The sequence below is a fragment of the Tachysurus fulvidraco genome, chromosome 21 (assembly GCF_022655615.1).
Source record: "Tachysurus fulvidraco isolate hzauxx_2018 chromosome 21, HZAU_PFXX_2.0, whole genome shotgun sequence".
Classification (NCBI taxonomy): Eukaryota; Metazoa; Chordata; class Actinopteri; order Siluriformes; family Bagridae; genus Tachysurus; species Tachysurus fulvidraco.
The window spans coordinates 20,306,389-20,323,347 of record NC_062538.1 but is presented as its reverse complement, the minus strand read 5'-3'; the positions used below and the strand labels follow the sequence as shown (position 1 = coordinate 20,323,347).

Sequence of the window (16,959 nt, the reverse complement as noted above, 5' to 3'; positions counted from 1 at the left end):
AACAGAAAAAAATGTAAAAGATTGAAAGAAAAAGAAAAAGAAGTGAAGAAAGAAATTTAAAAAAAATCTGTGTTTCTTCCTCTTTTTTAAAGAAAGAAAGAAAGAAAGAAAGAAAGAAAGAAAGAAAGAAAGAAAGAAAGAAATTGACAGTGATGAATAAAAATGGAAGAAAGATAGAATAAACAAACAGAAAACAGAAAAAAAATTTAAAAGAAAGAAAGATAAAAAAATAAGTGAAGAAAGAAATAAAAACTGAAAAAAAAAAATTGGGAAAAATAAATCAACCAACAATACCAAACCTATTGTGTTTCTTCCTCTTTTTTAAAGAAAGAAAGAAAGAAAGAAAGAAATTGACATTGATGAATAAAAATGGACAAAAAAGTTATTTTTATGAATACAAATTACATAATAATGACAGAGACACTCAGTTAAATAAAAATATTAACAAAAAAAATTCTAAATGTATATATATGTATAAAAAAAAGTCATTTAAAAGTAAAAGTTAAGAGGAAGTGAATTCTGAAGAGTTTTCATTAATGCGACCGGTCTTTATCTCGGACTCTGACCGAGCCGAACGGTATCTGTGTCACGGCTCAATTCTTTCGACAACACAAAAAGCATCCTGAAAGCTCGGTGACGCATGTGAGCGATTCCCCGTTTTCTCTAACTCACAATACAGATGGAATAATAGCGATCCATTGTTACATAAAATAAAAAATAAAAAATCCATAAAGGAACTCCCAGTAGGCACAAAAGTTACCCCAGTTACACAACACATGAGCAAACACACACTTGTGTGATGTAAAGTATGCACAAGACACCCAGGTTAATTCTCCATCCATCAACCTGCTGTAGAAAATGTACAGATAGAACATTTAGGTACTTCTCGTCCAGCAGCTTCACTCCTGCTTTCCTTACTGTCACGGCTATGCGTTGTACTCACGTGTGAGGTTTCTTTTATTTTATTTATAAACATGACGAAAAAAATCCATCATGAAAAAAAAAACACGAGCTGCATTTTCCGGAAGGTGAATCTGCTTTAGCAAGCAAATGATCTCCTGTCATGCAGAAACACGTCAAGATCCGTGAGACGTGTTTGGTGTTGAGCAAAATTAATCTCGACCTTACAGTACACGCGCCACCTGAATGAATGACACGACTCGTTTCGAGTCACCTTTTCTCCTGGATGTAGCAAATCAGGGCTATAAACAAACACGAATCCTCGAGGTTAGACCAAAACACACAAAAAAATTTTCACCCTTCGATCAAACCGACGATGAAAGACGACAAAATATCTTCGGACAAATTTAACGACGTTTATTCAAATCGAAATAAAACGGAATGTAAATTCTAAACACCGTTTTTAGAAATTTAGCGTTCTAACTTTTCCGTATTAATAATATCTACTAAGATGAACGCACTCTGGAGATGAACATAAAGAGACACTGCGATCACGACACTAAGTAAAAGAAACAGAAACAAACGTACAGTATATAACGTAATATAAGCCACAGGAAGTCAAACGCTGAACTGTTTTTTTGTCAACGCTAACCATTTATACTCATTCATATCCTTTGGACAATTCATTCAAGAACACTTTTTGTCCATTTATAGTTACAGTTAAAGTTAAAGCAAAGCAACTCATCCCTTACGTTATAGCAGCTACAAACATCCTTGCCAAACCAGATTGTCTTTAAGCTACCAGAGAAGTTACAGCTTTTCCGGCTGTTAGAAAACATTGACACTGGAGACTCCTTCCACAATCCCAAAACTCACCAGATTCCACATTTTTATGCTACGATCTGAAGTCCTTGAGAATTAGCTGCTCACATGGAAGCATCGGCATTTTAAGATACAGAAGCCACATCGATATAAACCTAGATAAATGAATAAATTGAGAAAAATGAATCGACACCTTTGCGAAACCGACAAGACATGGTACGAAGTAGAAATCGTCACCTTGACCGAGTCTGAGTGCGTTATAGAATAACGAGTGTTCCTCCAGGATTTTGTGATTTCACAATCCCAGAATTGTGAAAATTTCAGCAGATTTACCACACGTTAGGTCCGAGATTCGTCGTGTCACGTCATCACGACACGCCAAAGATCTGTGCGATTCACGTGCATCTAAAATGACTAGATGGAAGGAGTGTAAAAGAAATATCCTGTGCTTGATATTTCAGAAAACCTGCTAAAAATCATGCACGAAAAAGCTGCATCTCAAATAAAAATGGAATAAAATCAAATTTAAAAAAAGCAGCAAAATAGAAAAATTCTGTGCACAAAACAACAAGACAACAATCACAAAAATGCAAATTCCCAAAAAGAGATTTGACACAAAAATGACACTTTTTACTCATGTATGTACAATTTTAGGTGACGTAATTAAAATCCTTTCAAATTTATAAAGTCTACAGTACCTACTATGTGCAGGTCTGGTGAAGAAAAGAACAGGTATTTTAACTGCCTGTTTTCTCTTGGTGAAACTGTGCAACCGTAGACTTGTTTGTTTTGAGTTTCTACACGAATTTGACTCGACGGACTCGCCTCTGCTGTAAAGGTCACGAGAAGCGAAGTCGTGAATAGAATGAATAGAAACACGGCACCTCCGTGTGTGACACACTGACAGTGATATCTCAGGAAAACTCTGGAAAACGCTTTACAAGTTCTGACAGGCCTGGTTTTGAGTGTATTGCACTTCCCCCAAACACACACACACACACACACACACACACACACACACACAAAACACAATAGAACATGTGATTTGAAAACGAACGAATGCGCCCGGATACAAGGGGTCTGTCTTAGCTTTACACAAGGGCTTTAAAGAAGTCATTATAAACATTTTTCTTAATAATAATTTTAAAAAAAACGGTTCCAAGGAACCTGGTTGAAAGCCGGATAAGCTCGTGACGTGTTTCTCGCGTTCACTATACACCATGAAAGATTAAAAGAGCTCGGGCAGGGCTGAAACCCGAGGCGAGGGTGTGGCTGAAACATGGCCGCCGACCAGGCCGTCTACTCCAATTATCACACCTGTAAGCATGGTACATTACAGACATGCAACAATCCCGTTCCATGTAATGCACTTTTCAGTAGATATCACCGAACAGGATCAGAGTGTCCCCAGTAAACCTTACCAATATTTTTTTTTTTTTAAAGAAATAATTTTTTTAATGTATATACTTTTTTTTCTGATCAGTCTAAATGCAAAATAAAATTTGCCTTCAGGAAAAAAAAAACACCACCACAATTTTACTGGTAAGTATTGAGGAAGGTAAAGGTGTGTCTTTTTTATCACGTTCAACAACTGGAGCTGCTGTTGACTTGCAAAACAAAAGTTTTAATTTGGTATGTATATTTAAACAAAAACGGAGTTCACGGTGACATGACGCACGCTGTAGCTCTAATGAGAACACGCACGCCTCGTACTGTACCAAACGCCACCGTCGGCTTTCCATAGCTCGGGTCAGTCAGAAAGATGCAGCTATGTGGAAATAACTAGCGACCGAAAGACATCATAATTTATGTAGAGAAAATAAAGACACGTGCTGTGACGAGAAAACGTCCAAATGTTGACCGACTGACTGTCAAGAGCAAAAAAAAAAAATGGAACGCAAATTGTGTCACAAAAACATTTTGACATTTCAAAACAGGTCAAAATACAAGATATGAATCCACATATATTTCTATTTTACCTCATATCATATTCCCTCATCTGCTTTTACAGATTTCTACATTTATTTAAGGTATGTTTAGGTTCGTCTCCTGAGGTAGACAAACAGATGCAAATGTAAATGTGTGGAAACAAAAATTCTTGGTGTGTTTGCGTGCGTGTGTGTGTGTACAAAAGTGCTGTATTATGTAACACACATCTTTCATATGTTGATTCAGTGTTGTTAGTTTCAGACAACCCTTAAAATGGCTTCCTAAAAATGATACACATTTGTCCAGAAATTAAGCCAAATTACTGACTGCTTGGAGATATAAACTGATTTGTTCTGGCAAAAGGTTCAAAAGCTCAAATCTTAATAAACAAACAAACAAACAAATAAATAAATAAATAAATAAATAAAAACAAAAAAAACATAAAGATGTACGGTATACAATTTGGTTCAAAATGGTTCTGTAATGAATATAAACACTAGTGTACAGTCTATAGTGTACACACACACACACACACACACACACACACACAAACACACACCTGTCTACTTATTCCTTCACATAATGTGTAGAAAATCAACTAAAGGTATACGATAATGGGTTTTTTTTCCAGTAGTGTTTGTAAAGTCTCTATAATAAAGAGCTTTGTTCCTGATATGAAGTCTGTGGTAAAAAATCAGCAGGTTTTCATGTTCCTGTCACTTCCACACTGAGCTTCCCAACCATCAGAACTCTAATAACTTCTATAAATTCTACTCATTTAATAAACCTCATGTTAACAAAGCGTGTAAAAAAAAAACAGAATCTATAAAAACTGACAAAAACTTCTCAACTCTAAATTCTTTTATTTCAGCAGCACCTGAGGGAGATGAGATGCTATCCTACACTAGCCTACCTGACAAAGACACACCTGTATATACATGTATATGTGTGTGTGTGTGTGTGTGTGTGTGTGTGTGTGTGTGTGTGTGTGTGTGTGTGTATACATATACTTAGAAATAAACAAACACCAGATTCTTTACAACGAGGAACTTTTTTCCAAACCTTACCTTTTCTCAAATGAATTTCTTTTAACGTCCTTAGACCAAGTGGTCGGTGACTAATGGTTCATTCTGACCACCGCGTCCGTCCGCTTCCAACTGACTGCTTGCTTTCTCTCCCTCTGTCTCTCTCTCTCTCTCTCTCTACCTGAATGATTGGAAGCCTGAAAAACCGGTTGGACGAGACGTGTTGTGTGTGTGTGTGTTTTTTTTTTTTTTTTAAGAGGCAGGTTAAAATCCCAGCGAGGACATTTAACACTCCCGAGTATGAAGTTCCTGCTTCTTGAGACGCAACACGTCACTTCACCAGAAGAGCGCAAAAAAGCATCTCGCGTAGTAAAAGAAACTCGGTCACGTGAGCGCGCAGGTGAGCGCGCAGGTGAGCAGGTAAACACGGCGTGGCTCGATTCGGTCAACACAGCAGGCCTGTTTGGTAATGTGGCGTAATTACGGTACTTTTAGCAGCAGTAGTAGTGGTGATAGTAGTAGTAATAATAGTAGTAGTAATTGTATTAATAGTAGTAGTAGTATTAAGGGTTGCGCGTCTTTTATAAAGATTACGTCCAGGTACGCAGGTTGAACTTCACAGGGTTGCCAGAGTTACTTTATTTGGATCCACTTTTACTCAGTGTGTGAAGTGTGAAGTTAAAGGAAAAGAATTCCACAAATTTGCTGACTTTTACAATTATTTCTGTTTATTTCCGTCCATCCATGAACAGTTTGACTTATAAATAAGTTACAGCCTGTCTTAGAGACATTTAGAGACAATGCAAAGTGCAAGAGTCCCAAGCCAAGCATCACTGGTATAGAAAAACCTAGTAACAGCATTTGACCATTTAGAATTAAACAGCATAGATGTGATATAGCAATAAATAATGTCCAAAACATAAATAATAAACAATATGTAACAGATTATACTAATATATAAGATATATAATTTAAATAATAATTAGTTAAAATATATATTACAAAAAAACAATAAAAATATATTATTATTATTATTATTATTATTGTTGTTGTTGTTGTTGTTGTTGTTGTTGTTGTTGTCCCAATAGTCATTTTCTTAACCCATGTGATTTTAGAAGTGTATAAGAGTAGTTCCTTACAATCTGGCAACTCTTGTGGCAGTGAATTATATTATGCAATCAAATTATCCAATAAATTAAAAATCATGCTGCTAATTAAAACATTCATGTCTATACCTAATTGAAACAATTTATACTCTTTAAAAAAACAATTTATATAACGACGAGCAAAGAAAAAGTATATTAGATGTCATTTGTGTGATCTGCTGTTAGAATATTAAATGCTGGTAAATAAGTTATGAATATAATCTTGGGTAAACATGTGGATATGTACGCACATATATCACTAACTAACTAAGTAACTAACTAAGTAACTAACTAACCAGCTAACTAACTAACTAATTAACTTAATCATGAGTGTTAAGGCCATATAGCATTCTTATGACCATTCTAATGAAACCCCACGTTCTCCCAGTGCCTTCATAGGGTTTTTTTTTTTTCAGAGTGTGTTATGTATGTGAATTGTGGATCCACATCCAGGATATCAGAAGCTTCCTGTCCACCATAAAGCACTTACTGAAGATGAAGGAACGGAAACTATATAGAGGTCAACAATCATCTCTGGACGACAAGAATTTTATGTGTGTATTGTACAAGAGTTTACAAAAGGCAAAAGCTTTTAGAATGTATAGGATTCTAGGAATTATTTCATTCCAATTGCCTTTTAAGTCTCTAAGTAAGTAAATATTTTTAGAGCGTCAATAGTTTTTGGAGAAAATAATAATATCATTTAATTCTACTTTTCCCCTAATTATAAAATTACAAATTTTATTGAAGGAGGGGTATGCTTCTTTCTTTCTTTCTTTCTTTCTTTCTTTCTTTCTTTCTTTCTTTCTTTCTTTTTTAAAACTGGGACCAATTTGTACCATTTATCTCATAAAGTTTGTTTTTTTCTTCATTTTATTTTTTTTACAATAATTCTGGAGTTGAAGTGTGTCAATAATTAAGGATAACTCACTCTACGTATACCAATCCATCCATCCATCCATCCATCCATCCATCCATCCATCCATCCATCCATCCATCCATCCATCCATCCATCCATCCATCCATCCTGTCTTCTGTACTTTATAGAGGACAAAATATTCTTACATTACATCACTAGATGGCGCTCTCACATCTGTCATTTACGTTCCTGTCCATCTTCATCTTCTCCACCTTCCTCTTTCTCTACAGTTCATCTTTCTCTACAGGTTCATACTTGTTCATGAATGTTTTGTAATAAATTGTGCTGTTCGTATAGAATGTCTAACTTTGTCTGAATCTTCCATGTCTTCTGGAAAGGCTTGCAGTGTGACAGATAATAGTCCCTGCGTGTCTCTGCTGCATTACATCAGTGATGTTTTGGTCTGGATAAAGTGTAATTACCCTTATTAAATGGAGACGATGATTGTTTGTGGCATTTGTTAGAAGTGGTTGGAGTGAGGGGGAAAAAAAGGACTCTCAGTTCGTTGAAGTCGTCTTGGTGCAAAATATTATATATAAAAAAATACATATATAAAATATGTAAATATTTTTTTCCCATAAATGATGTTAAGTTGTTATATTTTCACAGCTTCATGGGCCATTATCCAGTTCATCACTGAGTAAAAATGTAGTTTCATAATAAAAAGTATGGAATTTTTCCAGTGTAGGAAGGGTGGGTGCCAATATATATGCCTATTAACACGATTTGAGTTGTCGTTTTTGTACGAATGTAGTTTTGGATAAATTATGTTGATTTAAATGGTTTGTTAATCTTGCATTGTCTATTCTGAACAGCATGTGATTGTTGACCCGTTGAAGTTTTCTGTAAGGAGACGTTTATTCGGAATTTAGGCACCGTTGCGTTGCTTTTAAACAGCCAGAGGTAAAGCTGTATATCTACTTTTTTTATCATTAAAATGATTCTTTACATTTGAATACAATTTCTGAAGAGTTTTTAGAACTCTCATACACTGAGGAAGTCTGAACCGTCTCACAAAACTTGTCTACGAGCCCAAAAATCTTCTGTGGTTTCTAGGGTCCTGAGAGCATCTGCTCTGTGTGTGGCGAAGCAGCACTCGGGGGTCTCAAATCGACTCAGATTGCAGTGATTCACCATATTCCCGGATAAACGTTAGTGATTCAGAGCTCTTTGTATGGTTCTGTTTCCTTTAGACCGGATAAATGCTCTGTTGTGTCTCCATAATGGATAAAATTCAGGGTAATTTGCGCTGTGCTACAACAGAGGGTACTAGAAGACGAAAAAGATTTGTAAAGTGACCCGTCCCAGACAGGCTAGCGAGCTCAAACTTTTCCTTTGAGGAAAGATGATGACTAAAGCTCACAATAAGTTTAGAAGCCACTTTGAGCAGCTTGCATTAAATCTATTAAACACAACACATAAAGACCGGATGCTTTAGATCACTAGATCATTAGATCTCTATCATCGGATTTGTATTAGTTTACGGTTCATTTCTTTACTTGCTAGAAGCATACGTGAAGACTTAGAAGAATACATGACTTAGTCCAGGAGAGATTTTTTAAAAAAGGGGCAAAATTCAATAATTCTATCTGTAGTTATTTACATTTATGGCATTTTGCATACGCCCTTTACAGAGCAACTTACATTTATCTAATTTATACAGCTTATAGTCTTTAAGGGCTATGGGCCTTGCCCAGGGGCCCAGAAGTGGCACTTTAACCACTAAGCTACCATATCCCCATAGTAATATCAGTTTGATCTAAGCCTAAGAAAAGATCTATAAAGATCTGGTAAAGACTGTAAAAAGATCTAAAAGATCTGCTCTGTAACAGTCAGGACGTTTTTCTCTTGTGACGTGACATACGGCTAAGTACGGTGACCCACACTCAGAATTCGTTCTCTGCATTTAACCCATCCAAAGTGCACACACACAGCAGTGAACACACACACACACACACACACACACACACACACACACACACACACACCGTGAACACACACCCGGAGCAATGGGCAGCCATTTATGCTACGGCGCTCGGGGAGCAGTTGGGGGGGGTCGGTGCCTTGCTCAAGGGCACCTCAGTCGTGGTATTGCCTGCCCAAGACTCGAACCCACAACCTTAGGGTTAGGAGTCAAACTCTAACCATTATGCCACGACTTCCCCCTCTTCTGGGGAAAGTGGTATGTACGGTTTTATCCGTCTTACTAATTACATATTCCACATCTCCAAGTACACTCCAAGTGTTGAGTCTTTCCAGATGAATACAAGCTTCTTGATCGATGATAAATTCTATCCTGTAATAACACCTGAAACTCATGCAGGAAGTGTCTACATGAACCCCATGCAGCTGGATGTCACCTGTCCGGACTCACAGCTGCTCTCATGCTCTTAATGACTGCTCTGTGGACGGGCTAATAAACGTGGTGTCAAGCTTTAAATTAACGACCTTCCTTTTGTCGTCCCACGAATCTGTTTGGCCAACGTGATATGAACAATACCAACAAAAATAGTGAAATGTTTCAATTCCCTTCTTTCTTATTAGAATTTTGCAGTTACATAATGAGATCTGAGGTCTGGGGGGGTGCCTTGTGTGTGTGGAGTTTGCATGTTCTCCCCGTGCCTCGGGGGTTTCCTCCGGGTACTCCGGTTGCCTCCCCCGGTCCAAAGACATGCATGGTAGGTTGATTGGCATCTCTGGGAAATTGTCCGTAGTGTGTGTGTGTATGAGTGAATGAGAGTGTGTGTGTGTGTGTGCGCCCAGCAATGGGTTGGCACTCCGTCCAGCGTGTATCCTGCCTCGATGCTCGATCACGCCTGAGATAGGCACAGGCTCCCCGTGACCCGAGAAGTTCGGATAAGCGGTAGAAAAGGAATGGATGAATTAATGAATGAATGAATGAATGAATGAATGAATGAATGAATGAATGAATATGAGGTCTGGTAACAGAAGAAACAAGAAACAAACCAGTTAATACAGAAACAAACTTTGTACACAACCTTCACCAGATGCCACAAAAAAATTATAACGGTTATAATTATTACGGTTCTCAGTATAGGGCTCTAGATTTTAATAGATATAATTGAACAGGGCATGAAAGTCTTTATTATTGCCATATATACATTACAGCACAGTCGAATTCTTTTCTTCACATACCACAACTGAGGAGGTTGGGGTCAGAGTGCAGGGGCAGCTATGATACAGCACCCCTGGAGAAGGGAGGGTTGAGGGCCTTGCTCAAGGGCCCAGCGGTGGCAGCTTCTCTGTGCTGGGCCTTGAACCCCGATCGTCCAATCAACAACCCAGAGCCTTAACCAGTTGAGCCACCACTGCCCCGTTTTTTGGGGTTTTATAAAATAATCTCAGTGGTTCTTTGGAAGAGTGTCTGATTTTCTCAAGGTGGCTGCATCGCAATACATCTACAATCCTCATGTGATGGGGAGACATGTTTTTTTGTCCTTTTTGTCCTGGCAGCGTATAATACACAAAGAAAGAAAAAAAGAAAAAAGAAAAATAACAACACAAGACTATCAGTTAAATCCTTAGTTAGCATTTTTTAAAAATGTGTGGTCAGTGGTTGATGGGAGGGGGACGGTAAAGAGTGAGAGCGGGAGCGAGAGATAGAGAGAGAGAGAGAGAGAGAGAGAGAGAGAGAGAGAGAGAGAGGGTGACTCATCACCCCAGGGCTCTTTCATATTACTGCCTGAGCATGTTTACCCGAATCTCATTCGTACCGGCTTGCGTTTTTATGGAGGATGGAGGAGCCTCACGCCCCCCCCCCCCCTACCCATTAAAAAAAAAAAAACAGAAAAAGCTGACCTCACCACAAGATTTTGTGCAAGCGTGCACTTTATGTACAAAACAAATTTAACATCGTCCGCTGATCTCTAATCAGCACACATCGAGCTAAACACAGACTTTTGCACGCACACCGTTACAGCCGCAAATAACATATTTTTGTACTATATGTTTTAATATTTGTTAAAAATTTATTTTAACCAACTTATTTACCAACTTGCGAGAAAATGAATACCAGGAACTGTGTGTTATTGTGAGCTTAAACATACCGAAATGTTTTACTGTATTACACACACACACACACACACACACACACACACACATATATATATATATATATATATATATATATATTTATATATATATATATATATATATATATATATATTTATATATAATTTTCAGAAAAGGATGGAAGTATAGTCTTAGGTCTGATTAGTGAGAGTGTTTCTATAGTAACAGATGCTTCATAGGGATCTGTACGGCTCGCCGCTTGAACCAAACCTTTTAAAAAAAAGTGACATTTTGCATGTTAACAAAGAAAATATTCGAATCACTGATATGATGTGCTTTAAAATGAAAGATTTATGGAAGGAGTCTCCGGTGTTTCTAACCCCCCCCCCCCCCCCCCCACATATTATCTTGTTATAGATACAGTTAGAATATATACAGTACGGAATAACTATGAGGAAAGTGTGACTTAGCTCAAACTGCCTCCCAAATGACTTCATTTTATCTACATGCCAGTCAAATTGCATAGAGAAAGATAGAAAACTTCACGGGAAATGTGAAAATCTTGCATTTTATCTTTATAGATTTATAGATAGAGTTATATGGGAATATAAACACGGAGGAACTTCCTACGCTTCCTATGGCTTTTTCCATTTGATTTCAAATACAAGATACTGTATTCTGGTCCAGTTATCTAAACTGGAAATGATCCATGGCGGCATGGAACGTACAGTATTCCAGCATAACTACAATTATATTTAGACCTTGTTTTTACGCCTGAGATAAACAACAGGCTCCCCGTGGTCCGAGACGTTCGGATAAGCAGTAGAAAATGAATGAATGAATGAATGAATGAATGAATGAATGAATGAATGAATGATATTTTAACAGACACCCGTAGGGGCTCACACACCTCCCCTTTCATAGGGTCGCCGTAGTCTATACACAGAAACTGACTTAATCTTAACATTAAACAGTTTAGCCTTAATAAAATTGATTAAAAATGTCTGATGAGTCGATTTCCATTCTACCTGCCAGTGCACTGGGATTAGATCTCATGACCTTTTGCAAACAGGTGGTCAGTGATTTCTTATCGTAATATTCAGCAAAAATCTCCTTCCTTGATTTGTGACTCTGTAAGAATGAAAAGAAAAGTAAACGTGAAGCACAAAACATCCAGACAACGCTGGAGGGAGAGGCTGCATTTGTTTGGAGTTTGAGTTTCAAAATAACTAGATTTAGCCAATTTCCATCAACATCCTTCAACTGCTGAGCTACCGCACCACTGTGACAAGCACAGACTGTAACGCAAACGAAAGTGAATCAGTTCGGTCCGACACAAAACTTTGTACTCTTCCCACTTGTTTCCCAAAGCTTTTTGCTAATAGATGCAATGAATGATGGCCATTTTGTCAACCAGTGTTAAATTCTGTAACCTGATTGGTCAGAATGTGGTTCTATAGTGCCAGATATTTTACAGGGACTTGTATGGCTCTCCACATAATCCATGAAAATGATAGTCATTTATTCATTCATTCATTTATTCATTTTCTACCGCTTATCCGAACTTCTCGGGTCACGTGGAGCCTATGCCTATGTCAGGCGTCATCGGGCATCGAGGCAGGATACACCCTGGACGGAGTGCCAACCCATCGCAGGGCACACACACTCTCATTCACTCACACACACACACACACACACTACGGACAATTTTCCAGAGATGCCAATCAACCTACCATGCATGTCTTTGGACCGGGGGAGGAAACCGGAGTACCCGGAGGAAACCCCCGAGGCACGGGGAGAACATGCAAACTCCACACACACAAGGCGTGTTATTCCTCACATTGAAATATGGAAAGAGAGGAAGAAAAAGAGAGGTTTGCCTGGAAACTCTGTGGTGTGTGGATTTTGCAAGTTCTTCCTGTGCTTTGGGAAGTTTCATCCGGGTTCTCTGGATTCCTCCTAATGTTTAAAGACATGTGTTGTTGGCTGTGTTGACTGGCATCTCTAAATTGTCTGTAGTGTGTGAATGTGTGTGATTGTGCACTGTAATGAGCTGGCATCCAGTCTAGGATTTTACTCAACTTGTGCACTCGGTCCTCGATGACCCTATGTAGGATAAGTGCTACAGATAATGGATGGATATACAGTAGACATGCTTCTTAGATCTCTATTCAGCCTTTATTTGTGTATCATTGTAAAGTTATTGATATGAGATATTCACCCTCACATCTACTCGGTTCATTTGAGTGTCTAGAAAGAGATTTATTTTTTTTAAATCCGTTTATTTTGTCCATTTGAGATGCCTCAGTCTGACCATGGTTCCTCTTCCAGCAGAGCGAGCCGTTATGGCTTAATGCTTTAGTTCAAAGGCAAATCTGTCAGTAATTAAAGCTGGTTTATGAGGCTTTGTTGTGGTTGGTCCTCCGGGTGACGTCCACACCAGATCAGAAACCAGAGAGCGAATCAAACCAAAATCAACAGCCACTGATTCACAGACAGGGATTTTATCTAAGCTTTGTAGTTAAGCAAGAATAAGATGACTTTCCCTAACAGTGACCTTTGCACTTGTAACAGTACTGTACATATTTGTTCCTCCACCAGGTGGCGCTAAAACGGGCCTAGAGACATCATTACAAATATTTAATCCTCATCATCATCATATGGCTCTTATTCCCAATTTTATAGTACAATTAAGGGCACATTATTGCCGTTGATTATCATTCTACTCCATTCATTTTCCACTTTCTCATGATATGGGATTGGATTGTGGCCAAGAAATGAAATCAGAATCAGGTTTTATTGGTCAAGTGTGTTGACACACACAAGGAATTTGGTTCCAGCTGTTTGTGACTCTCAAAGGTAAAGAGACAGAAATTTGTCCAATTTGGCTGTCCACGTTCAGCACCGAATGTCTTCGTCGTGTCCGTCGTGTCCCGCCCCACGTTGGTGGTTATTATGAAGCTCATATGAAAGTAGACACTACTACATGGCATTAAGAATGATTTTAAAAGCTTTTTATAAGTATTTATCTCATTTATATAGCTGAGGGTTAAGGGCCTTGCTCAGGGGCCCAGAAGAGGCAACTCAGTGCTGGGGCTTGGGCACCAATCTTTGAAAAACAACAAATCGGAGCTTTAAGCACTTGAAGCACTACTGATGACTCATGTTGGTTTATTAGCATGTGTAATGTCATGTCTATCTTATGACACAAGTACCATTACTTCAGCTCTGATGAATTCTTCGTTCTGATTGGTCAAATGTTGTTGTATAATTACATAATGTGTTTCTGGATACGCGGCGAATCGCAGGTTTATAAAACCGGCCGCTCAATGAAGCAAAGTGTTTTGGTGTAAGGGAACAATCAGCTCACAGACATCTTCATTTCTACTGAGAGAGAAAATCACAGAATTGTCATAATCTTAGCATTCCACATCTTGCTCGCTCTCTCTCTCTCTCTCTCTCTCTCTCTCTCTCTCTCTCTCAGTTTCTCTCTCTCTCTGTCTCTCTCTCTCTCTCTGTCTCTCTCTCTGTTTCTCTCTCTCTGTTTCTCTCTCTCTCTGTCTCTCTCTCTGTTTCTCTCTGTCTCTCTCTCTCTCTCTGTTTCTCTCTCTCTCTCTCTCTCTCTTTCTCGCTCTCTGTCTGTCTCTCTGTCTGTCCCTCTCTCTCTCTCTCTCTCTCTCTGTTTCTCTCTCTGTTTCTCTCACTGTCTCTCTCTCTGTTTCTCTGTCTCTCTGTTTCTCTCTGTCTCTCTTTCTCTCTCTCTGTCTCTCTCTCTCTCTCTCTCTGTCTCGCTCTCTGTCTGTCTCTCTGTCTGTCCCTCTCTCTCTCTCTCTCTCTCTCTCTGTCCCTCTCTCTCTGTCTGTCTCTCTCTCAGTTTCTCTCTCTGTCTCTCTCTCTCCCTCAGTTTCTCTCTCACTCTCTCTCTGTCTCTCTCTCTCAGTTTCTCTCTCTCTCTCTCTCTCTCTGTCTCTCTCTCAGTTTCTCTCTCTGTCTCTCTCTGTCTCTCTCTCTCTCTCTGTCTCTCTCTCTCTCTCTCTGTCTCTCTCTCTCTCTCTCTCTCTCTCTCTCTCTCTCTCTCTCTCTCTCTCTCTGTGTGTATATATAAATGTAATTAATCAATGTACTTTAACTTTAGAAGATGAACATTTCTACATCCTACAGCTTACGAAGCTTTAATTCCGTGCTCCTGTATGATACAGACATCATTTCCACAAATGTCCACAATGACACTCTAATGTAGCTGCCGGGTCATAAAAGTGTCGCGGTGAGTTTAAAGAAAGCCCAATGTTCTGAAATAGACTGAATATTGGGCTTTCTTTAAACTCACCGTGACATTCCAGCTCTTATCGAAGGCCAAGTTTCTGTCTTCATGTTCTCACATTACTGTCCATATCAGATCAGATCGTACAGAAGATCAGACCTTCTCTGAAATTAAAAAAAAAAAAGGTGTATCGATTCAGTCGATCTTAATTAGCATTCGTTCGCATGTACGTGTGAGGATAGCGCTAATCGATGCCACGGCCTGCGTCTCGATCTCTGCCAAGAGAAATACGAGATCGCTTATGAAAGTTGTATATCTTGGCTCACGGTGGTCTAAACCATCATCAGATATGAAACACTGCTCCTCGAGGAAGCCTTTTAGTTTAATTTCTGACAGAAAACAGGCTTTTTGTTACGGGAAGATAAAGAAAGAAAAGTCCATGAGTGATCTGACAGGGTTTACAAACCACCGAGAGAAGATTTAACGTACGTTTGTTTAGTTTTACAATTAGGTCTAAGTTTAAACGTAAGTATTTTAAGGGGGAAAAAAATAGATTGAACGACTGAACAGACTTAAAACTGAATTCTCAGATATGATTGGTTTGGATTTGTTTTTATAACTGTCTTTAGCAGAGGTGGGGGACTCGAGTCATATGACTTGACTCGAGTCAGTCTTAAGTCGCAAATTTGAGACTTGAGACGTGCTTGACAAATATTAAAAAAAGACTCGACTTGACTTTGACTTGACATTCATGGCTTGAGACTTGACTCTGACTTGAGTTAAATGACTCAGAGATGGGGGACTCGACTTGACTCGAGTCAGACTCCAGGCGCAAATTTGAGACTTGCTTGACAAATATTAAAAAAAGACTCGACATGACTTTGACTTGACATTCATGGCTTGAGACTTGACTCTGACTTGAGTTAAATGACTCAGAGATGGGGGACTCGACTTGACTCGAGTCAGACTCCAGGCGCAAATTTGAGACTTGCTTGACAAATATTAAAAAAAGACTCGACTTGACTTTGACTTAACATTCATGGCTTGAGACTTGACTCGGACTTGAGTTAAATGACTCAGAGATGGGGATTCGACTTGACTCGAGTCAGACTCAAGTCGCAAATTTGAGACTTGAGACGTGCTTGACAAATATTAAAAAAAGACTCGACTTGACTTTGACTTGACATTCATGGCTTGAGACTTGACTCTGACTTGAGTTAAATGACTCAGAGATGGGGGACTCGACTTGACTCGAGTCAGACTCCAGGCGCAAATTTGAGACTTGCTTGACAAATATTAAAAAAAGACTCGACATGACTTTGACTTGACATTCATGGCTTGAGACTTGACTCTGACTTGAGTTAAATGACTCAGAGATGGGGGACTCGACTTGACTCGAGTCAGACTCCAGGCGCAAATTTGAGACTTGCTTGACAAATATTAAAAAAAGACTCGACTTGACTTTGACTTAACATTCATGGCTTGAGACTTGACTCGGACTTGAGTTAAATGACTCAGAGATGGGGATTCGACTTGACTCGAGTCAGACTCAAGTCGCAAATTTGAGACTTGAGACTTGCTTGACAAATATTAAAAAAAGACTCGACTTGACTTTGACTTGACATTCATGACTTGAGACTTGACTCGGACTTGAGTTAAATTACCCAGAGATGGGGGACTCGACTTGACTCGAGTCAGACTCAAGTCGCAAATTTGAGACTTGCTTGACAAATATTAAAAAAAGACCCGACTTGACTTTGACTTGACATTCATGACTTGAGACTTGACTCGGACTTGAGTTAAATGACTCAGAGATGGGGATTCGACTTGACTCGAGTCAGACTCAAGTCGCAAATTTGAGACTTGAGACTTGCTTGACAAATATTAAAAAAAAGACTCGACTTGACTTTGACTTGACATTCATGA

General features: G+C 38.8%; 1 protein-coding gene across 2 annotated transcripts in view; it reads right to left on the bottom strand.

Annotated features, from left to right (window-relative positions):
- atp8b1 (ATPase phospholipid transporting 8B1) overlaps positions 1 to 4,880 on the bottom strand; it is a 33,148-nt gene extending 28,268 nt beyond the window's left edge. For both annotated transcript variants that reach the window (XM_027152674.2, XM_027152678.2), the window contains exon 1: positions 4,719 to 4,880. The gene's annotated coding sequence lies outside the window, so the exon portion shown is untranslated. The remainder of the gene's footprint in view (positions 1 to 4,718) is intronic.
- Positions 4,881 to 16,959: the final 12,079 nt, after the last annotated feature.